We start from the raw sequence: 23,743 nt of genomic DNA on the forward strand, positions 1-23,743 counted from the left end.
GCATAACTATTAATCATGCACATATAACTATGCATTTGGTTATATATATATATATATACCTGAGAACAACGATATAAAAATAGATGTAACTATATACAATTATATACATAAATTTATGTATATAATCATAAATGCGTGTATATATATATGTATATATGTATACACACAAACACATGTATATATGAGTATATCTGCGTTTAAAATTATAAATTAGATACATACACACCCACACATTTATTGAAACAGTATACTTCAGTGGGATTATGAAGAAAAACAAAAAAATCTCGTAGCACGTTTACTCGCGCAATCCTTAGACATTTGCGAATCTGTCCATAATCTTGAGAGAGTATCAGGAATTCTACATCACAATTAGAAGAGAGCAAATGGCAAGGGACAAGGGGAGGGTGGTCCATAGCAACCACCTATATGCTAGTCTACTAAAATGATTCCAAGAGAGAGCAAGTTGAGACATAGACTGACGACCGTTGACAGTCACAGTTTGTCAGAGAATCATAATTAAAAAAAATTGAGGATTTGTGGAGGGTCAAAGTTGGTAACAAAAACAGGACATACAACAAAGTAAACGAAACGAAGACAGAGAGGGCCGTTTAGGGTCAGACGAGGTAAGGTGGCGAGCGCTGGAAGAAGGTTCTTTGATAAGAGAAAAGACAGGAGACAGATACGAATGCTTCTGGACTGCACGACAGAGTGAAAGGAAAGAAAGATGATCCCGTACAAGAGAGAGAGAGAGAGAGAGAGAGAGAGAGATATGTAGGAAACGGTGAAGGGGAGAAAAAGAACTAGAGAAAGGATGAGAGAGAAAACGGAAAGGAGAGAGAGAGTGGGGTAGAAGAGTAAAGGAAGGAGTAAAGGAAAGATGTGTGTCGGTGTGTCTGTGTATTTGTATGCATAGTGTGTGTGTATGTATATATATATATATGTTTATATATATATATATATATATATATATATATATATATATATATATATATGTGTGTGTGTGTTACAGTTCTATATTTAAGAGATGAGGAATTATGTGCATTATTTACAATTGACAGATATTGGTCCTCATCTTGTTTGTTCCTAACACAACGTTTCGGCTGATATACTTTCCAGCCTTCATCAGGTGTTTTGAGGAATTTTCGAACCTGGGTTCTCATTCCTAAGGTATGTTTTGATGTTCTTGTTGTTGTTATTATTTAGGTCACTGCCTGTAATCGAACTCGTAATCTTGTGGTTAGTAGCCCGCGCTCTGAACCCATGGGCATATAGCGTAGTGGTTAAGAGCACGGGTTACTAACCGCAAGATTCTGAGTTCGATTCCAGGCAGTGACCTGAATAATAATGATTATTATAATATTATTATTATTATTGTAACATCAAAAAATTCTTTGGGAATGAGAACCCAGGTTCGAAATTTCCCCAAGACACCTGATGAAGGCTGGAGGGTATATTCAGCCGAAACTTAGTGTTAGCAACAAACAAGATGAGGACAAATATCTGTCAGATGTATAGTGTGTGTGTGTGTGTGTGTGTGTGTGTGTATGTATATATGTTTGTGTTTGTATATATATGTGTGTATATATATAGATGATTGTATGTATATTCCATTCTCTACATGATTATATATATATACATATATGTATGTATTGATGTATTATATATATATATATATAAACGAATAAAGAAATGTTGTTATTCAAATCTTTATACTTCCGACATATGTTTCGAAGAAAACGGGGAAAAAAGAGAAACAAAACACATCATTAAGCCATTTCAACCGAATGTGATGATTGCGTATAGGATGAAGGGGACGTTTAGGCTGTAACATCCTTGGTACTTACGTGAATTTTTTGCTACCTGTTAACTAGTTATTTTTTCCGTCTTATTTGTACACATTGAAAAAGTGTATATATATATTTCTCTATCCTCATTTGAGTTAGATAGATAGATACAAAAAAAATAACAAGCAGCACTATCCCAAGACATTAAATTCAATTTACATTTAGTTTCATTGTATTTCTTTTATATTCCATTCTTGCATTTCAGAGGAGAGTTGTTGACTGAAGTCTACAAGTGCAACTACAAGCTTAGGTTAGAATTGGAGGTTTTTCGTACTGAAATCTCATCCAAACCAGTAGATGTGAAAGAATTAGAGAAGAAAGGTGATTCAGTACAGCGCAGATAGTATGAATAACTCACAGCAGAGACAAGAGTTGCGTAAACGAAATTAAATTTCAATTTGTAATGAGTTTGATGCGATGACGCCAACAAGTTTCTGTTGTTTGTTTTATTGCTTTGTGAATACACCATGAGAGAAAGTTAGATACAGGTATAAACGGTCGCACAAGCAATGGCTGTGTGTGTGTATGGGGATAGATAGATAGATAGATAGATAGATAGATAGATAGATAGATGTGTGTGAGTGTATAGATAGATAGATAGATAGATATAGATTTCTACCAGATCGCCGCTGAAGACGGTGAGCTGGCCGAAACGCTACCGCACCGGGCGAAATGCTTAGCGGTATTTCGTCTGCCGCTACGTTCTGAGTTCAAATTCCGCCAAGGTTGACTTTGCCTTTCATCCTTTCTGAGTCGATAAATTAAGTACCAGTTACGCACTGGGGTCGATGTAATCGACTTAATCCCTCTGTCTGTCCCTGTTTGTCCCCTCTATGTTTAGCGCCTTGTGAGCAATAAAGAAATAAGATAGATAAATAGATAGATAGATAGATGTGTGTGTACAGATAGATATAGATAAATGTGTGTGTATAAGATATAGACAGATAGATATGTATGTATATGTACTAATGTGTTTTTATGTGTAGCCATATGAAATTTAATATTAAACAGCGGGAACACTTACTGCTGTTTCTTTTTAGTAGAATACAGATAAATAGTTAATTTTTATAGGTGCAGACATCGCTGTGTTGTTTCGAGTTCACCAAATGTCTTCCACTATAACTCGGAGTTGCTATGAGAATAGAATACGTATTGACGCAACTCTTGTCTCTGCTGCTGCTGTGTTATTCATTCTATCTGCTCCGTCGTATGGAATCCTCCTCCTTCTCTAATTCTGTAACTCTGAGCTGGTAAAATTCTATTCTTTTACGTGTTCCAGTCATAGACTGCGGCTATGCCGGAGCAACGCCTTATAGGGCTTTTAGTCGAAAAAATCGACCCCAGGACTTATTATTTGTATGCCTAGTACTTTTCCATCGATATGTTTTGCCGAACCGCTAAGTTGTCAAGCAATGATGGGGGGGGGGGGTAAACAGACACACACATAAGCATATACATATATATATATATATATATATATATATATATATATATATATATACGACGGGACTCTTTCAGTTTTCGTCTACCAAATCCAATCACAAGTCTTTGGTCAGCTCGAGGCTACAGTAGAAAATACTTGCTCTAGGTTCGAACGCAGCGAGACTGAACCCAGACACATGCAAGCTTCTTGCCACACCTGCGCCTATATATATATATATATATATATATATATATATATATATATATATACATACACACCCACACACAGATATATAAAGTACATTCACATTATATATATATATATATATATATAGATAGATAGATAGATAGATAGATAGATAGATAGATAGATATATATAATGTGAATGTACTAATATAAGTGGATTAAAAAGAAAATATCTATATTAATCACATTATCAACATATTACTTTCAATAACAATAATAATAATAATGAATGAACATTAATAATTGTAATGCTTGATATCAATCTCAGAGATATGGTGTGTGTGTGTGTGTGTGTATATATATATATATATATATATATAAATGCGAGCGTCTGTGTATCACCTTGCGTTTGTATGTGTTTGTATGTTTACAAGAAATATTATTTAAATACCATTCAATAATTTTTTTGTAATAATATTTTTGAATTGTTATGATTTTTTTAAAATAATTTTCTTTCTAATCTTTTATTTTATTAGTTATTTATTTCTATGTTTTTTTATTTGTCCGTTTATTTATTTTTGGGTTTGTTACGTTCCTTTCGTGTTTTTCAACATTGTCAAGACAATTCTTATATTGAGTTTTAAGTGGTTTACTTGTTGGGATTAATGGAACAATGCTGAAGAATGGTTCTGTCTTTGACGATAACGTACGACTTATTTGAAATGCTTGAATGTGTGTGTGTGTGTGTGTGTGTGTGTGTTGGAACGAAAGAAAAAGTTGATTTAGTAAATTTTGTGAAGTTCATTCGTTCGAATGAATACTCTGTGTATATATTGCCAGTTAAGCATATATGTGTTTGTGTATATGCATGTGTATGTGCATATATAGATATATAATAAATATGTATGTAGATGAATATATATAGATGTGTGTGTGTGCGTGCAAATATGTCTCTAGATATGTTTATAGATATATGCCTATGTGTATATAGACATATGTACTGACACGTATATGTGAATACCTATGTAGGTATATATATATATATGTGTGTGTGTGTCTCTGTGTGTGTGTGTGTGTGTGTGTGTGTGTGCGCGTATATGTATGTTTATAGCTATGTTTATAGGTATGTATATACATATGTGTTCGTGTGTGTGTATGTATATATATATATATATATATATATATATACTTATGTACGGACCACACATACACTCGCATAGCACGTGTGTGGTGTGTGTGTGTGTGTGTGTGTGTGTGTGTGTTATCTTTTTATCTTCTTATGGAAAATTAAATTAATTGATGACAAACATTTTTTTTTTCTGTCGTACAAAGACAACCCATATCCCACCGGACATCCACAACAAATACGACTCCAGTGTTTGTTGGTGTATTTATGTGATTATCGATCTTGTATTGTTCAATCATTCTATTATCGTGGAAGGGCGAGGATAAATTATTCGCAGTATTTGTGGAACGGACGACTAGTCTCTGTGGATTTGCTGATTTCAAATCGTCCCAGGATCTAGAACAATGTTTTTCGACCGAGGGCCATGTGGCCCTTGGGGGTTCTATATAAGATTTTACTGTTAAAATTTGTGTGCAATAGATTCTTTTATTATTTTTATTTGTTTCAGTCAATTGACTGCGACCATGCTGGTGCACCACCTTGAAGGGTTTTAGCCGAAGAAATTGGCCCCCAGTACTTATTTCTTAAGCCTAGTATTTATCCGGTCGGACTTTTTTGTCGAACCGCTAGGTTACGGGGGACGTAAATACATCAACACCGGTTGTCAAGCCGTGATGAGGGGAACAAACACAGACACAAACACACACAGACACACATATACATATATGGACACACACACACACACATACATACACAAATACACACGACAGGCTTCTTTCAGATGCCGTCTACCAAATCTACTCACAAGACTTTAGTAGATCTGAAGGAGACACTTGCCCAAGGTGTCACACATGGGACTGAACCCGGAACCATGTTGTTAGGAAGCAAGCTTCTTACCACATCTTGGTAACACTTCTACTATATACACACCCTATTTTGACCCTTTTTTAATACAATTCCTAATATTCAATAATTGTTTCTACTATAGACACAAGGCCTGAAATGTTTTGAAAGGGTTCTAGTCGATTACCTGGATCCTAGTGCTCACCTGTACTTATTTTATTGACCCCGAAACGATGAAAGGCAAAGTCGACGTCTGCGGAATTGGAACTCAGATCGTAAAGACGGACGAAATGCCGCTAAGCATTTAGCTCGGCGTGCTAACGATTCTTGCCAGGATTTTTTAAAACATCGAATGGCTCTGAGGGTCCGGCAGAGTAAAATGGGAATGAAAGGGATCAGCAAATGAAAAGTGGCTGAGAAACATTGGTCCCAACTCTTCCTTAATTTGCGCTAAATTCTTCACGGTGGAAACTGTCACGCATCTATCGCTGTTATTACAAAATGCCTATGTGGTTAAGCTTGCTTTGCAGCCAAATGGTTTCGGGTTCAGTCCCACTGCACCGCACCTTGGACGAGTGTCATCTACTATGGCCCCGGGCCGACAAATGCCTTGTGAGTGAATTTCGTTGATGGAAACTGTGTGGAGCCTGTAATTATATATATATATATATATATGAGAGAGAGAGTGAGAGAAATATATAGACAGACAGACAGACAAACAGATGGGCAGGCAGACAAACAGATGGACAGACAGACAAACAGAAATATATATATACGTGTGTCTATGTCTGTCTTTGTCCCTGATTTCCGCTTTGACAACCGGTGTCGGCGTGTTTACGGCCCCGTAACTTAGCGGTTCGACGAAAGAGACTGAATAAGTACCAGGCTGAAAAAAATATAAGTAATGGGATCGATTCATTCGACTGAAGATTCTTCAAGACGGTGTTCCACTATGGCCGCAGTCTAATCACTGAAACAAGGGATCGATACATAAAGCATAAATATATGTGAATTGCAGTCAATTTCGATAGCAAAGACTCACCAGTGATTTAATGAAATATCTAATGAAGAACTCTTCAGCAATTTAATTAACAGTCTCTGTTGTTTTAACCTTAATAAAATATTCAAACAATTTATATAAACCTTCCCATCATATTAAATTATCTTTGGATCCAATCCTTCAAAATATTTTCAATAAAATTTTAATTATTTTTACTATACACAAGACTATGCCAAATATCTGAAATGTATGTTACGCCGATGTAGTTATTAAATGGTGGAGGCGCAATGGCCCAGTGGTTAGGGCAGCGCACTCGCGGTCATAGGATCGCGGTTTCGATTCCCAGACCGGGCGTTGTGAGTGTTTATTGAGCGAAAACACCTAAAGCTCCACGAGGCTCCGGCAGGGGATGGTGGCGAACCCTGCTGTACTTTTTCACCACAACTTTCTCTCAGTCTTACTTCCTGTTTCTGTTGTGCCTGTAATTCAAAGGGTCAGCCTTGTCACACTGTATCACGGTGAATATCCCCGAGAACTACATAAAGGGTACACGTGTCTGTGGAGTGCTCAGCCACTTGCACGTTAATTTCACGAGCAGGCTGTTCCGTTGATCGGATCAACTGGAACCCTCGTCGTCGTAAGCGACGGAGTGCCAACAACAGTTATTAAATGATTACATTCCTTTCACGGCTTAACTCCTTTTAAAATGCCGTCATATCTGACGGTACGGCGAAATAAGTCACACGCGCATACGACGTGTTCTCACGTGCTTTTAATGATTTTGAAAAAGGAGCTGGGTTTCTCAGAAAGATACAAAGCTCATTCGTTGGAATGTTGATAACAATAACAGTGTTACATTTTAAACTTGAGAAAAGTCTTGCATATTTTTATTGTTCTACTTTACAGATTGTATTTATAATGTGCCACTTGGTTGATTTCTTTTTCTGAAAAGCCTAGCTTATACAGATCGTCCCCTGGCCCTTTACTCGCAAAACTGGGTGCACCAGTTATTATTGGGGCAAAACGTGAACATATGATCTGGGTAAACAGCAGTTCAAGGTTTCAAAGCAGTTGACCGTAGTTACAATTGTATGTTATGTTATGTATGTATCTCTCTATCTGTCTGTCGGTCGGTCGGTCGGTCTGTTTATCTATCTATCTATCTGTCTGTCTCTCTGTTAATCTATCTGTCTGTCTGATAATCTATCTAACTGTCTATCTATCTGTCTATCTGTTTATCTATCTGTCTATCTAGTTAGCCAACTGTCTGTATGTCTGTCAATCTATCTATCTATCTATCTATCTAGCTCTAAGGCCGCCACAGAAATTATTGCTATTAGGTCGTCACCTGTTGCTACGCTACCGGTAAAAGTATTTTTAAAGACATTTTAAAGTCTGTGTTGCACTTAAAATACCCACATTTTAATCAAAATGTACTAGTTACTATGGTGACAACACCACTTATCTATCTATCTTTCACACACTCTCTCTTTCTTCCACTCTTTCTCTCTCTCTCCCCTCTCTCTCTCTCTCTTACTTTTTCCCCCCTCTCTCTCCTAACATTTTCTCTTTCCTTTCTTCCCCCCTGCATATCTGTTATAATGGACAGACTGACGGAGATCAGCTTGACTATTATAAGATTGTCACTCTTCACTATAAACCAGGTTTCCGTTAACGTTTTTGTTCCTGTTACTGCTACTGCGGTCTTACGGCTGTTGTTATCTCCCTTGCTGTAGAGTCTTTAACTGCCGTTGCTACTGTTTTTCTCGTTGTTATTGTTGTTGCTCGTTGCTGTCCTTGCTGTGGTTCTTGGTGCCGTGGGTTTTATTGCCGTTTTTGTAGCTATTGTTGTTGCAGCCGATGTTGCTGATATTCTTGTTACTGCAGTTGCTGGCGGTGTTTCTGCTCTGGTGTTGTTGCTGTTACGGCTGAGGTTCTTTTTGTTCCTGCAGTTGTTGTTGTTAAAAGTATGGCTGCCGCTATTCTTGTTACTGCTGTTGCCGCTGTTGTTACTTTTAAAGGGATTTGTGGGGGTTTTTTTTCATTAATATTTCTTTTCGCTTTAGAATAAATATTTATTTTGCATAAAAGTTAAACCTGGTCGCTTAAGCACGGGCGGAGAAGCAGGCGTGTATGTATGCGTATCCGTGTGTGTGTGTGCGTGAATGTGTGTGTGTGTGTATATGTGTGTGTGTGTGTGATGAAGAAGTGCAGAGCTATGCAAGGAGGTGTATAGAAACGAATGCATTTAGAGGGATCCTATGTACATGTTAAGACACACGCCGCATAAACATAACTACGAATACACGCACGCACGCACACACACACACACACACACACACACACACACACACATATATATACGTATATATGAATACAGGTGTTTATATGCATGTGTTTGTATATGTGAGTATATATATATATACATGTGTAAATATATATATAAATATACACACACACACACATGCATACACACACGAAAGAATATGCGCAACACGCACATACGTGCCTTCCACCACATACAAAACTTCTCCCTTCCCACTCTTTCTCTCTCTTTCCCCCTTCCCAGTTTTTTTTCTCTCTCTCTCTCGCTCGTCCCTCATACACACACACACACACACATATATATAAAAGCACACACACACACATATATATAAAAGCACACACACACATATATATATATAAAAGCACACACACACACATATATATAAAAGCACACACACACACATATATATAAAAGCACACACACACACATATATATATAAAAGCACACACACACACACAAAGTCATAAACATACCATTGTATAACGTTCGTTTATAAAATTAATTGGCCAATACCTGAAGGAAAATTATTCCGTCTTTTCAGACACATAAACTAAAACCACGTCTTTTTATTCTTCAACCATTATTTCTTTCTTTATTCTTTTTTTTTTTCTTCTGAAACCATTTCTACACAATGCCTACATAATATTTAAGTTCTTCTATTCTGAAAAGCAAAAAGAGAAGATTGCAATAATAAAAAATAAATTTAGAATTCTATAGAAACAAAATGGCGAGACAATTTGCTTCAATTCCAATGAATTCTTTCTTTTATTAAAATAATTTACTCGGATTTGCCTAAGGTCAAATATTTTAGCGGCCATTTTCTTGTATTCAAAAGTTTTGTTTAACCATATATTTTATTTATTTTATTTTATTATTTCATATGCCTTAAGTTTTTTTTAAGAATAAAAGTCTTTTTATGTTTCAATATTTCAATTGTCTTTTCTTCTTATTATTATTATTATTATTTTCGGGGTTCTAATTTTCGCCATACACCAACTCAAACTTCACATGAATTAACAACACTTTAAAAAAAAAACAAAAAAGAAAATGCTATAGTTATGGTGATTATAATGTCGGTAGTTTTGTTCTGCAAATTTTCAAATTTTTTCCTGAGGAGTTACCGAATTTTGTTTGTGCTATTTTATTTTAATTATATATTTTTTTCCTATTCTAATTTTTTGTTCTGTATTTTCTTGGGTGCTGATTGTTGTGGTTGATGGTCTTAAAACTGTTTTGAATTTCATTTTTTTTACGGGGTGGAGGAGTACAAGGAGTAACTTGTATCGTATTACTGGTAGTGATAGTAACCGGAAAAACCACCCCTAATCCTCTTTAGAATAATCGTATATAACCGTTTATATCCGCCCATAACTTCCTCCAGAAGGAGAGAGACATAGACGTAGATACACAGACGGTTCCTCTTAACCGATATCTGACGGCTCCTCTTAACCGATATCTGACGGCTCCTGGGGCTTCATGAACGCTATGAACTTAATGGCTCGTCTTTGCTGATTTTCCCGTGTTTAAATTCCGTTGGGGTTGACTTTGTCTTTTCATCCTTTCGTAGTGGATAAAAATAAAAAAAGGTACCAGTGGAGCACTGACCCCTTTTCATTCCAAATTGCTTGCTTTACGCCAAAATTAGAAATTGGTTTTACTTTTCATTTTTTATTAGTGAACCCGAGTCATCAACAGTGATCTGAGTTTAATTAATTATTAAAAATAGCGCATTCGTTCAAATGAAATTAAACGTTATCTCTTTGATTTTGGAAATGGTATCTCTTATACAGCGTTATTTATTTATGTGTGTGTGTGTGTGTGTGTGTGTGTGTGTGTGTGTGTGTGTGTGTGTGTGTGTGAGTGTGTGTAATTATGTATAAATATATGTATATACGTGTGTGTATATATATATATATATATATATATATATATATGTATGTATGTTTCCTCTTTGTGCATTTATCATATGTTCTTTTAACTATAGATAGATAGATAGATACATAGATACATAGATATACACACACATGTGGAACAGCAGTCACTTATTTCACGGAGATCCAGTCCACTCAGCTATTAATGAGTTCCAGCAATTGACGGGAAGTCAACCCTACGACGGGCTGGCGTCTCGGTCACGGGGCGGTGAACAATTGTGATCTCTGTCAATTATACACGAGGAAAACCGGGTTAATCTCTGTCCTTATGAGTCTTAAAGATCATTACAGACCTCAGTAAATCGTCCGACGTAGGCCCTCTATCAACTATAGAGATCCAGATTTGTTTGAAACATTTGGGTTCTTTATTTGCTCGGCATCGATAGTGCTTTTCCGTCGATGTTTTTCGATGTTTTTCCAGTCTTTTCATTTCGATCTGCTGGTTTTGATAAGCGTTGTCTTTTCTGCCGCACCTAAAGAATTCGTCGCCAAGACAACACAGAAATTCTTTAATTTCCATCTTTTGCGACATTCGCGAAAATCGTTTTAGATGGATGCTGCCCAGTGCGGGGTTCCACTTGAAGACATGCCTGAACCTCAAGTGTGTTCTTCCATGGTGACGTGTACTTGTTACCAGTTCAAAACTCAGAGAATTCATATGCAAAACAACATAGAAATCCTTCCATTATAATCTATCTTTACGGTAGTCACAAACTCCTTTTAAATGAATCCTGCAGAGTACGAGCTTCATCTTCAAAACCTCTCTGTGTGTTATCTATGGTAGCGTTGTTGCTAGTTCAGAAAAAAGCTTGTTTTGGGGGGCAGACTTTTATTGTCCATCCTTTGAACATAACCTACTCAATATAACAAGTGCTTCTCCTAAGTTCTTCTTCTAGGACGCAGGTAATCCTCTTCTTTTCTTCCAAATCCGTGTACCGAATGTTTGTAACTTCTACACAATACACGCGGATTAGCTCCGTCTCAGTCTTAAACCCGTGCTTCGGGAGAGATTCTTTGATAAAGCTTTCTATATACCGCAGAGGCTGCACCTGTCCTGTTGTTGATCTCATGCAACACTTACTGACATCCAGCAGCAGAGAGCTTTTTCATAACAGTGTGTGTGTGTGTGTGTGTGTGTGTGTGTTTCTGTCTGTGTTTTTCTCCCATCACCGCTTGACAACCAGTGTTGGTGTGTTTAAGTCTCCGTAACTAAGCGGCTCGGCAAAAGAGACAATAGAACAAGCTTAAAAAATCAGTAAGTACTGGGATCGATTCATTCGACTAAAAATTCAAGGCAGTGCTCCAGCATGACTGCAGTCTAATGACCGAAACAAGTAGACGATAAAGGATTTATGAAAATTATCTTCGCCACCAGAGGGGGCGTTGCAATTATCAAATGGCAACTGGCGACAACTTAGTATGAGAAGGGGAGATGTATGTATGTACACTCGCACGTACGCGCGCATGCACGCACGGACCATGAACCGTACACGGCTTTGCCATGTTATGAAATTATAAATTGCCAATCTAATTTGTCTTGGAAAATGCTGATATTTCCCCCAGAATTCTTGCATCCGAGCAATTTAGAGAATATTTCAAGTTTGAGCTTTTAGCCTGATATATAATTATTCAATAGCAATTTTCTTTTATTTTCTCGTGTACCCATATTTGTATATTTTCCGTTTTGTTTTTCTTCGAAGTACTCTGTGTTTCCATAGTTTCTTCTAAATGAAGAATTTTTTTTTCTAATCAGTAACAATTTTTCCGCCGTTTATCGCAGTGCTACGGGCTATACCGTGTTCTGAGGTTTTTTTTTCGTTTTTTGATTGTTTTTCTTTTTCCGTCTGGAGCTGAGAAGATCAAATTTTACATTAAAATTAAAAATAACGTCTGACCTAACTTTCACCTTGAAGAGAAAAATCTACCCCTGTGCAAGATTCCACCATTTAAGTAAATTTGATTAGAAATAACTTTTACCTTAAAAAACAAATAAGAATCTACCCCTATGCAAGGTTCCGCCAATCAAGTAAATTTAATTAGAAATAACTGTTGCCTTTACCTTAAAAAAAAAAGAATCTACCCCTGTGCAAGATTCCAGCTACCTCGGTACAACCTTGTGGACTTGAATTTTGATCACAAATAACTCTTGCCTTCACCTTGAAAAAGCCTACACCTATACAAGGTTTCAGTCACCTGGGTACAACATTCCTACGTCACGCTGAATCTCCCTGAGAATTACGTTAAGGGTACACGTGTCTGTGGAGTGCTCAGTCACTTGCACGTTAATTTCACGAGCAGGCTGTCCCGTTGATCGGATCAGCTGGGACCCTCGTTGTCGTAACCGACGGAGGGCTCCTTCACAACATTGTGGACTTGAAATTTGATTACAAATTGCTATTACATTCACCTTGAAAAAAAAAATCTACCCCTATAAAAGATTTCAATCACCTGGGTACAACATTTTGGCCTTGAAATTTGAACAGTTATTCATAATTGCCCCCCTTTTTTTTTTTCTTTTTTTTTTTAGCCCTAGGACTCATACGTGTAAGTAGTACCGTCTTAAGGGATGAGCACACTGAGCAGTTGCCCAGGGACACCATGGGTATAAGGGCCCGATTCGGGTCTAAGTATGACCTGCCGCGCTGTCAATAAATAAATTCTTTAGGGTCCAGCACACTGATTTACCCCGGATGGAGCCATAATGCTGTTAAGACGACTCTGCTCATTAAGCCGGTTACCCGGTTTACTTGACGCATAAGTGACCGAGATCGCAACATTCCCCCTTAACGGGACGCCAGTCAGTTGCAGGGTTCACTGTCAGCAATATTTTAGGGTAGGACCCAAGTCGATTACATCGATTCCAATACTTGACTGGAACTGTATATTATCGATTTCTAAAAGAATGAACGGTGAAGTTTACTTCGGCTGGATTTGAACTCAGAACGTAAAGCTCCGAAAGAAATGCTGCTAAGATTCTATGTAATTCTGCTTCTCAACTGAGTAATATAAATAATTCTTTTTTACTAAAGGCACAAGGTCTGGAATTTGGGGAAGGGGGTGAGTCGATTACATCGACCCCAGTGTCCAACTGGTACTTACTTAATCGACCCCGAAAGAATGAAAGGCAAAGTCGACTTCGACGGAATTTGAACTCAGAACATAAGAACGGGCGAAATGCTGTCAAGAATTCTCTCCGGATTGCTAACGATTCTGCCAGCACCTATTATCATCATCATCATCATCGTCAATAATAATAATAATAACAATAATAATAATAATAATAATAATAATAATAATCGTTTCTATTTTAGGCACAAGGCCTGAAATTTGTGGGATGGGGATAGTCGATTACGTCGACCCAGTATGTTACTGGTACTTGATAAAATTAAGTAATTTTATTGACCCCGAAAGGATGAAAGGCGGAGTCGAACTCAGCACGTAAAACGCCGCACGAAATACCGCTAAGCATTTTGTCCGTCCTACTAACAATTCTGCCAGCCCGCTGCCTCCACTTCTAAATTCCTTTCGGGTGACTTGTGTTAGATTTCATATGACTGATCATCGTATTATTCATTAATCATAATACTTTAACGAGTGTCAGCTTGACATCACAGCATTTATCACTGTCTTTTCATTTTTTTTCTCTTTCTCTCTTTCTCTCTTTGCAGGTAAGTGACGTGTTTAACGATTTTCACTCGATTTTCAAAAAGGGGAACATTTTTGAGAAATTCATCCGTAAAACAGTCGAAGACAAATTATTAATAGAAACATCAGGAGACGTAATTATCAAACACTCTTTGACAACTTCTTGCGAAGTATTGGGATTTTCAGAAAACTAACGGACAAAGCTTTATTAGAAAGGCATTTTAAGGGACATTCTCTAGTAAAAGAATCCAAACTACCTGTCCTCCTCGAAGACCAAGGTGAGTAACGCTTCCCTCTATTTTCTTCGTTGCACATGGTTTCATTCGGAGTAGGATGTGTAAATGTACGTGGCTTGGGATCAGCTTGGAAGCAAGGTCACTCGCTCAATGATTTCAAATCACTTGACATGTATGTGGTAGCCATTAGCGAAACAAGAATTTCTAGAACGAAGGCACACAGCCCCATTTTTGATGACTCTAAAGTGTACTCCTCTTCTTTTCTGTCGGGATAGAGTGGTGAAGTATAATGGAATGGCAGTGCTTTTTTCGCGAAAAATTGGGTTTAGAGGATTGACAAATATAGGCATATCGAATATCATGCAGCATAGATTATCCTTTACTTGCTTCTGTCATTGGACTGCGGCCATACTGGGACACTGCTTTGAAGAGTTTTAGTCGAATGGATCGGCCTCAATACTTATTTTTCTAATCCTGGTACTTATTCTATCGGTGTTTTATGCTAAACTGCTACGTTATGGAGACGTAAACAAACCAGCACTGACTGATAAGTGATGGTGTGGGACAAACACACATACACACATATATCTGCACATACACACATAGATATGCACAGACACACGATGGGCTTCTTTCAGTTTTCGTCTACCAAATCCCCACAAAGTATTGATCGCCCAGGGGCCTGGCAAAGTTACCATGCAGTAGGATCGAACCCGGGTAAAGCTGCCACGCAGCTATTCCTTGATTTATTACGTTTATCTCCGCTCTCAAGGATACATCATAATTACCAAATGACAATAAAGTCAGTTCCACGTGAAAAGAGGAGAAAATCTCCAAAACTTCAAGAATTCTCCAAAGTTATCGAGAATTCAATATTCTTGAAGTTATCTCCCCTTCTCATACTAAGCTGTCATCAGTTGCCATTTGATAATTGCAACACCCCCTCTGGTGGCGAAGATAATTTTCATAAATCCTTTGTCGCCTACTTGTTTCAGTCATTAGACTGCAGTCATGCTGGAACACCGTCTTGAGAATTTTTAGTCGAATGAATCGATCCCAGTACTTACTGATATTTTAAGCTTGTTCTATTGGTCTCTTTTGCCGAACCGCTAAGTTACGGAGACTTAAACACACCAACACTGGTTGTCAAGCGGTGATGGGAGACAAACACAGACAGAAACACACACACACACTTATATACTTAGATAGATACGACGGGATCCTTTCAGTTTCCACAGCTGAGAAGCAAGCTTCTTACTACAGCAACGCCCAAAATTTGTGCTGTGCGATGTACCTGTATCTGTTGATGTTATCCTAATACATGCTTACTTGTCATTCTCAATTATTTCTGTTCCCTAATCTTTCGGCTCGTCACCCACCCCACCCTCCTTCCTTCGAAGGCAAGCAAGCCGAAGCATCGAAGTTAATGTTGATATTTTCCTTATAAAATTTAATAAATATCGTACTGAAACATTTCAGCTTAAAGTCGAATCGTTTTTATATATATAACACAATATAAAATCAAGCATTATATATATATATATATATATATATATATATATATATATATATATTTATTTCGTTTTTGGATTTGGTTTGCAAGATTTTTTATGTGATCTCGTGTATCGAAGCATATTCTGTTGTGTCTGGGGAGAGTCATTTTCTTTTAGTGCCTTAAAATCTAACACACTCACCGGTAAAATTTCCACTTATTTCTTATTTTTATTTTCCTAAAATTTTCGTTGCGTCTTGCAACCTTTTCAATAGTTAAGACTATTGATAATGTTGCAAGACGCAACGAAAATTTTAGGAAAAAAAAAAAAAATAAATAAGTGGAAATTTTAACGGTGAGTGTATTAAATTTTAAGGCACTAAAAGAAAATGACCCTCCCCAGACACAACAGTATATATATATATATATATATATGGGAGAATATACGAAAAAACAACAGACGAGGACAGGTGGTGTAAATAACAAAAGGATGTATTAGTATGACGCTCGGGAATACGGAAAGTCTTTGACGTTTCGAGCTATATATAGGTAATTAGTAAAGGACTTCTCCAAACGTTTGCCGGTTACTAATCGATGCAGCAGAAACATGTGTAGGTCTATTTGAAGCTGTATAATATATAAAAATGAATTGAAGATAATGCTAATGCCACTTCGTAATAATCCTTATCATTATTATTATCATTATTATTAGTAGTAGTAGTAGTAGTAGTAGTAGTACATACGTACATTCGTGCAGATATATGTGTATAAATTAGTGAAGGAGACTAAAGGATATTATGTTGAAAGAAGCAAGAAAAAGCTAGAGAGAAAAGAAAACCTACCAAAAACATACACAAAGCAACACCAACAAGCATATCATCACCAGCTTCTTTTTCTTTCTTTTTTTTTTTGTCTTTTCTTTTTAATTCCTTTTTCCGATCAGAACTATTTTCCTGTCTCTATTTTTTTTTTGTATTTCGTTGCTTATTTCTCTATTTTCGTTTCGTTCCGATTTTTCTTTTTCTTTATTTTATTTTATATTTTTACCTTCTTCATACAACACGGAAACTAAATCTTATCATATCTCAACCACACTAACACCAGACTTTCTCTCTTTTTTTCCTCTCTCTCTTGCCCCTCTCTATCTATCTATCTATCTATCCCGCTCTCTCACCTTCTCTATCTCTTTCACATTTTATAATTCTCTCTCCCTCTTTTTTCTCACTTTGTCTCAGCCTCATATTTACTTTCTCTCCCTTCTTCCTCTCTCTCTCTCTTTCTCACCCTCCCTGCCTCCCTCTTCGTAGCACTCTCTCTCTATCCCCCTCTCCAACAACACACACACAAACACACACACTCTCTCTCTTTCTCTCTCTCTTTCTCTCTCTCTCTCTCCTCTCTCCAACAACACACTCTCTCTAACAACGCTCTCTCTCTCTCTCTCCCTCTCCTTCTTCTTCTTCTTCTTCTTCTCTGATCCTCTTTGTGTGTCTCTTACTGACTTCCTCTTTCTCATTTCCCGTTCCGCTCTCATACTAACTCTCTCTTTCCCTCTCTCTCTCTCTCTCTCTCTCATTTTATATGTCTTTATGTTTCTCTCTACCCCATCTCTCTCATCCTCTTTGCGTTTCTCACTAGCTCCCTCTCTCTCTCTCACTCTCTCACCCTCTCTCTCTCTTTCTCTCTTACTCTCGTTTTCATCCTGTATACCTTTCTTACTATTTCTCTCTTCCCTCTCAATCTCACTCCCACTCACATACTCTCTCTTTCCAATTCTCTCTCTCTTTCTCTTCCTTTTTTTCCCCATCTCTCCTTACTCTTCTGGAATATTCTCTTCCTTCCTCCACAGCAGCTGTTATTGAGAGGCTCCTCTTTACTCAAAATATCCAATACCATTTTGGTACTAAACGAAAAAAAGGCATATTTTACACACACACATACACACGCGCACACACACACATGTAAACACACAAACACATATATGAATACGCGCACATACATACACAAAAGCGTACCTCCATGCACATACTACATACACATCCATACACGAACATGTTTATGAAAATATGAATATTTGCCGTACTGTGTGTTTGTTTGTGTGTGTGGAAGTGACTGTTTACATTTATCTTCAACACAGGCAACATTCACTGGGAAAAAAAAAAGTAGTCGATACTGTAGTGGAATCTAAGTGTTATATCAGGCAGAAATTCAAAGCAAATGGGAGTTCGAAGTTTCACTAGCCCTACCTGATGAGCTGTTGCTAGCGATACTTCGAAATCAGTGACATGTTGTACTTCTGCCTCATAAAATATGTCATGTAATGATGGAACTTTCACAAAATATTCATAACGTACTATTTACTTTAATTCTTGTACTCTTTTACTTGTTTCAGTTATTTGACTGTGGCCATGCTGGTGCACCACCTTTATAGTCGAGCAAATCGACCCCAGAGCTTATTCTTTGTAAGCCTAGTACTTATTCTATCGGTCTCTTTTGCCGAACCGCTAGGTACGGGGACGCAAACCCACCAGCATCGCTTAACAACCGATGCTGGTGGGACAAACAGACACACAAACATATACACACACACACACACACACACATATATAGATACATAGATATATAGATACATATACATATACGACGGGCTTCTTCCAGTTTCCGTCTACCAAATCCACTCACAAGACTTTGGTCGGCTTTGGTCGGCCCGGGACCATGTGGTTGGTAAGCAAGCTACTTACCACACAGCCACTCCTGCGCCTAATTCTTTATAATTTTGTAAATTTTATCTTTTTAAACTTTTGATTTTGTAATGATGCGGCGGAAAGACCTCCATCATTTTGCCTGACTATTGCTGTGACACCAGACAAGTCATAATAGTGTCTTCATGTAGCTAATGATATATCGTTCTTTACTTTTTTTTTTTTTCATGTGTGTTCGTCATTGTTTGGAGCAATGTTCACCGTGTGATCACTGTATGTGGAGGTGCAATAGCCCAGTGGTTAGGGCAGCGGACTCGCGGTCATAGGATCGCGGGTTCGATTCCCAGACCAGGCGTTGTGAGTGTTTATTGAGCGAACACACCTGCAGTCCCACGAGGCTCCGGCAAGGAATGTTGGCGAACTCTGCTGTACTCTTTCACCACAATTTTCTCTCACTCTTACTTCCTGTTTCTGTTGTGCCTGTAATTCAAAGGGCCAGCCTTGTCACGCTGAATATCCCCGAGAACTCCGTTAAGGGTACATATGTCTGTGGAGTGCTCAGCCACTTGCACGTTAATTTCACGAGCAGGCTGTTCCGTTGATCGGATCGACTGGAACCCTCGACGTCGTAAGCGACGGAGTGCCAACAACAACGATCACTGTATAGAATTGTTTGCCAACAAGTAAAACGTGGCAGCCTGTTTTTGCCCTGACATGTATCGAATTCGTTTTGCACAGACACCGTAATGAAGGTTATCCGAGCCTTGGATGATGTAGTCGATGCGAAGCGTTCCCTCGCTTTCTATTTCATTTCATTTCTTCTTTTTCTTTTTACAATAACCATTATCTTCTGAAGCGGTGCATGCCGTGTTGGTTGCAAAATGTGGATAATTTTTTGGCGCAACTGGTATGTAATTCGTTTTGCACGGGGACAGTACCTTAGCTAATACGGGTCATCTGAGGCCTGGACATTGTATAGGCTAATGCATATTGCATTGCCTTTTTTCTTTTTTTTTTTTCATTTTTTTTTTTTTCATTTTTTTTTTCTACTGACCAACATGTGCGTTTCTTGTGAGATGTTTGTCAATCGGAAAAAGGTGAAAAGAATTGTTGCCGCACATTTTACATCGTATACTTTCCAGCCGTGACTATCTTGTTCATTTTTTTCCCCTTTTAATAGAAATCGTTTCTATTCAGCTTTTGTAAATCAGATTTATGCTTCTCTTAACCCTTATCCTTTCGTGTGTGTCACATGTGATCTGCATATCGCCCTGGTATCCATGCGAGTGGTGTAGTGGTTAGGGTGTTGGGCGCGATGCGTTCCTGAGCAAGGCACTTCATTTCAGGTGGTTCCAGTCCACTCAGCTGGCAAAAATGAGTAACCCTGCGACGGACCGGTGTCTCGTTCAGGTGGGGAATTTGAACGCCATGAAACCGGGAAACCGCCCCTTATGGGTCGGCATCACACGAGAAGCTAACTTTACTTTTACCAGGCATCCAGACATCACATGCAAAATACATTTGTTTCAAATTATAGCACAAGATCGGCAAGTTCTGAGGAGGAACTAAGTCGACCCCAATGTTCAACTCAGTTATTTTATCGACCCCCCAAAAGGTATGGAAGTGAAGGCGCGTGGCTTAGTGGTTAGGGTGTCAGCATCATGATGGTAAGATTGTGGTTTCGATTCCTGAACCGGACGAGGCGCTGTGTCCTTGAGCAAAACACTTCATTTCACGTTGTTCCAGTCCACAGCAGCATACCTAGCATTGGGTTGTGGTACACCATTGTGCTGCAACATACCAGTTGCGGGATACTGCACTAAGCTAATGTGTGGTTGCTTGACTTGCTAAAAATAGCAGTCAAATCTCCCTTAGATCATATCCTAACACTTAATAAAGTAGAATTTACAAAAGAAGAGGTGTACTTCTCACCTCAGCTGCGATGGACAGGTGTCCCGTCCAGCTGGGGAACACATAAGCCATTGAAACCGGGAAACCGGGCCCATGAGCCTGGATAGGCTTTAAAAGGGCGCATTTATTTTTTTTTATTTATTTAAAAGGTATGAAAGGAAGAGTCGACCTGAGCGGAATTTTTTTCAACTCAGTACACAAAAGATGGATGAAACGCAGCTAATCATTTTGCTCGGCGTGCTTAACGATTCTGCCGGTTCGCTCGCTACCTTACGTATAATCCGGCTTACCAAACTTTTTCAACCACCAGAGTAAATTGGGACTTATGAAATGAAAGCCTGCAATTAATCGGAACTTACGAAAGAAAGGCTGAGTAAAACATTTGATAACAAGCAAGGACATTTAGGACAAATTCATGAAAATGCTTTGGACAGGGCAAAGGGTCAGTGGAGTTGCTAGGCAAAGCTGGTTGCGCGCGATATAAAGTAACAGTTGAGTCTGTTATTTCTAACAGGTCTTGGCAACAATACACTACTCTCCCTCCCGCCCTCCCTCCCCCCTCTCTCTCTCTCTCTCTCTCTCTCTCCGACATGCTGTGTCTTGGATGTCATCGGCAAATCAGTGCCAAAGTACTCTTCACTGGGATCAAACTAGAAACCTTATATTTGCGAAAAAGTGTCACACGTGTAAATACACACACACACACAAGTCTATGTGCACAAGCATACACGCACGCACACACACACACACACACAGGGACACATACAGACACACAAACACACTCAAACAGACGCATACGCTCACACACACACACACACACATAAATACAGAAGCGCACACACATGCACATACACACACACAAATATGGGTTCGTTATTTCTAATAGGTCGTAGCAGTATCATACCAGTCACTCTCTCTCTCTCTCTCTTTGTCTCTCCTTCCCTCTCTCTCTCTCTCTATATATATCTTTCTCTTCCTACTCTTACTGCTCTATCTCTTTCTTTCTCCCCCCTCTCTTATTCTCTCACTCCGTCTCTCTCTCTCTTTTCCCGTTCTGTTTTTTCTGTCTTCCTCTCTCTCACTCTCTCTCCCTTTCTCTCTCTCCTTCTCTCTCTCTCTCTCTTCTCTTTCTCTTCCTTTCCCTTTCTCTCTCTCCCTCTCTATTCCTCACTCTCTCCCTCTCTCTTCCTCACTCTCTCCCTCTCTCTTCCTCACTCTCTCCCTCTCTCTGACATGCAACAAGCTCTGACAAGCTTAATAGTGTGTAACAAGAGGTGATGGCTGCAGAGAGAGGGGGGAGGGGTTGTGGGGGGGTGGGGTGGGGGTTGAAAGTGCGTCGTAATAAGAGAGCAGTGTTGCAGTAAAAGAGTGCAGCAAAGAATCGACCCCCACCACCCACAAAAAATTCCCAAAATGCCAACATATCAGATTGCAAGGTGAAACTTTATCCGAATAGGGGGGGGGGGGATATTGGAGTTAGTGGGGGTGGGGGTGAAAATGACGTCCTGAAATTTTAGCGAAATTGAAGTTCCCTTGGTGACAAATTGGGATTTAAGGAACTTTCGTGGGGGGGGGGGGGGGTCTTGATTCTCCGCTTTCGTCTTCCTCTTCCATCTCTTCTTACGGTTTGTCTTCATCGTCATCTGCATCAGCATCCTTACCGTTGCAGTCATCATCATCTTCACCGTCGTTATCGTCATCACTTTGATTTTTATCATCATTTTCATATCAGCATCGTCATCATCATCATCATCATCATCATCATCATCATTATCAGCATCGTCATCATCATCATCATTGCCATCACCATTATTATTATCATCATCATCATCGTCACTGATTTTTATTATCATGTTTATCATCATCATCATTGTCATCACCATCGTCATCATCTTTATCATCATCATGATCGTTGTCATTTTCATATCATCATCATCGTCGTCATCATCATCATAATGATCATCATCATCATCATAATCATCCTACCTCTTCTCCCCATCGTCATCCTCATCATCAGCAGCAGCATTATCAATTTCATCGTCATCATCATCATCATCCTTTTTGAAGCCCTCGGCAAAACTGGACCACTATCCCTAGTGTAGGAGAGGCGGAAAATTTAGTCATCGCTCTGTCCCTTTCTTTATGTACGCGCATGCGCACATAAAGGAAATCCCTTTCTACTACTACTTCTACTACAGCCATCATAACCACTAGCATCACTACTATTGTCACCAATACCAATGCCATCACCCCCCCCCCCCCACACACACACACGCACACAATGTCAGTGGTTAAAAACTGGGGTTCAGCTTAACCGATTATGTTTTCCTGCCCTAAATGTGAGGTTCTTTGCTAATATCGGTAACCATTGTCCAAGAGCGGTGGATTGGAACAATTGGTGCGGCATCGAGAAGAAAAAAAACATGCCTTGTGCTTTTATTAAGTAACGGCAAATCTTACCGAAACCAAATTTTCTTTACATTCTTTCGGGGGTTTTGTTAACGGGGAATCATTCAAGTGACTATTTGTTTGACTAAACCCTTCAAGGTAGTGCTCCAGCATGGCCGCAGTCCAATGACTGACAAAAGCAAGTATATATATACGAGAGGGTGCCGGAAAGTTCCTGGCTCTGGGTAACAGAAAATGCAGGAGGATCGGTTATGGTTTTATTCCATCTATTTCCCCTCCTCGCAGATTCCCACCATTATTGCAGCAGTTCTCCAGGTTTTCGAAGACCTGCAAAAGAACTCGGAACGTCCAGCCTCCAGCAACACCTTTAAAAGCCAGGAACATTTCACCACCCCATCCTATGTACATATATATATATATCAAACAATAAGCAACACGGATTTCAAAAGTGATTGCAGTACGCACGTTTCATGCTACTTCAATTTATTTAAGTAATGTGAGCATTACCTTAAATGCAATATGAAGAGCAATCTTCAGCTGCACGAAAATGCAGAAAAAAGACATATTATAAATGTGGCAACATATCAAATCCAAGTGGGAGAGAGCATATACATATAATATATTAATTTTTTATAAATTGATTTTAATTGAGTTTTTACCTGTAATTTT

The 23,743-nt window shown here is 38.6% G+C and overlaps 1 protein-coding gene across 3 annotated transcripts in view; it reads left to right on the plus strand.

Moving 5' to 3' along the window:
- The window catches only part of LOC106871338 (uncharacterized), a 377,312-nt gene that overhangs the window by 31,683 nt on the left and 321,886 nt on the right, over nucleotides 1-23,743 (plus strand). The window contains exon 2 of one of the 3 annotated variants that reach the window (XM_089342798.1): nucleotides 14,348-14,602. The exons of the other annotated variants lie outside the window; for them this stretch is intronic. The gene's annotated coding sequence lies outside the window, so the exon portion shown is untranslated. The remainder of the gene's footprint in view (nucleotides 1-14,347; nucleotides 14,603-23,743) is intronic. 3 annotated transcript variants of the gene reach the window in all.

The sequence above is a fragment of the Octopus bimaculoides genome, chromosome 26 (genome assembly GCF_046866305.1).
Source record: "Octopus bimaculoides isolate indiv1 chromosome 26, ASM4686630v1, whole genome shotgun sequence".
In the NCBI taxonomy this organism is placed as follows: Eukaryota; Metazoa; Mollusca; class Cephalopoda; order Octopoda; family Octopodidae; genus Octopus; species Octopus bimaculoides.